The sequence below is a fragment of the Propithecus coquereli genome, unplaced genomic scaffold (assembly GCF_000956105.1).
Source record: "Propithecus coquereli isolate 6110/MARCELLA unplaced genomic scaffold, Pcoq_1.0 Scaffold522, whole genome shotgun sequence".
NCBI classification, from domain to species: Eukaryota; Metazoa; Chordata; class Mammalia; order Primates; family Indriidae; genus Propithecus; species Propithecus coquereli.
Window position 1 is genome coordinate 27,736 of NW_012151086.1, and position 1,903 is coordinate 29,638.

Below are 1,903 nucleotides of genomic sequence, written 5' to 3' on the forward strand. Positions count from 1 at the left end.
TGCCTTTGTCCTCTATCTTCCTTATCTATAATCTGATAAATGACCTTACTTTGTCATTGTTCCTCAACATTGACACCTAATTAGGAAGCACACAGAATGGAAACAATTTTACTTTACCTGTACTCACATCGGATTGTACTTTATTCTACTTGATGTAGTTTTGTTTCAATATTTCTTTATTTGAAGAATTATTAGGAGTATAAATTAATTTTTCTTTCCATGATACACACTCTCTTCCCTCCAAGCATATTTTTTTCTGTGAACTCACCAGAAAATGATCCCATCAAACATAGTAACCAAATTGATAATTTAAGACAACAGTTTCTAATGTTGCATGATGCATTATGCAAAGAGAACTCAACTAACTCTATTGGGACAAGCAAATGGTTGCAGGCAAATCTATACTCAAAATTTCTTAAAAAAAAAAAATAAAAACATTTTGAGAGACAAAACACTGACTACACTGTAGACAAGATTATTTCTTCTTCTTCTTCCTCTTCTTCTCCTCCCCCTCCCTCTCCCCTTCCTCCCTCTCCCCCTCCTCCTCCTCCTCCTCCTCCTCCTTCTTCTTCTTCCTCCTTTTCTGTTGTTGTAGTCAAAGTGGTTTCTCTCTGTCACTCAGGCTGGAGTTCAGTGACAGTCCATCGCTCGCTGCAGCTTCAAACTCTGGGGCCGCTCCTGGATGTTGCTGATCCTCGCAGTAGCTGAGACCACAGTCACGTGCCACTGTGCCTGGTGGATTTATTTTTCATTTTTATTTTTTAGAAGCTGGGTCTGGCTATGTTGCCCAGGCTGATCTGTAACTCCTGGCCTCAAGTGATTCTCCTACCTCAACCTCCTAAGTAGCTGGGACTTAGATGTGTGCACCAAAGCACCTGGCCAAAATTTTATCTTACAAAAATTAAGCTATTTGAACCTATGGCATCTTAAAATTTAGTTTTCTGTTCATGACCTTTTGAGGAGAGTATTCTGGAAGGAAAATAAAATGTGTATTTCCCCACAGAGTCTAAGTAGCCATCTCTTAAAAATTCAAAATGCCGACATTGACGTGGCAGTGGTGCAGGCCAGAGATCAGATGTCATGCAAGCCTGAAGGCTGAAGCTATGTGTCTCACCTTGTGCTAGGGTGGGTCTAGAGGCACGGTCCACGATAGAGGACTAGAATATGTGGCTATGGGGTTCTTTCTGGTGCTGGATTTTATTGTGACAGGCCCCAGATTTGAGTCCAAGGCAAAGTCCTGTGGTAATTTCTCTCCCGTTCCCCCAAGTAGTCAGTAACTCTCGGTGCGTTGTGCTGCCTGGAGTTGGGAGTGATGTGAGGTACAGTAATGTGGGTAATGTAAAACAGTCTTTCCCCCCCTTTTCAGTGTGTATTTTCTTACTTATTATTGTGCTACCACTAGCTACTCTCACCTTGCTTCTGTGAAGATAATTTTTTTCATGGATAGTTGTTCAAATTGATGTTTCTGTGGGGGACAATTACTGAAAAGTTCTTCTCTGCCATCTTCCCCCATCTATATCCTCAGTATAGATTTTTTAAAGTCAAATATGTTTAAAAGTATTTCAGAAAAGAAAAAAAATAAAAGTATGGGCAAAAATGTATTTAGGCCATATACCTGAAAAGAAAGCATTGATTACAATTTTAAAATCAAAAATATGGAATGCAGGAAAGAGCATTGAAATAAGCAAACAAGGACATTTTATAATGATAGAATTTAACGCACAATGAAGATGTAGGAGTGAGTGTTACCTCTACAGACAGTAGTGTAACAAAAAATATTCTAGAGCAGGGAATTTCTCATAGAGGAAATGTAAAGATACAAATAGACAGAAGCATTCTAACATTAGGAAAACCTAGTATATATGTAATAAACATTTTCAATCAAAAAGACGTTAAAAAGCAA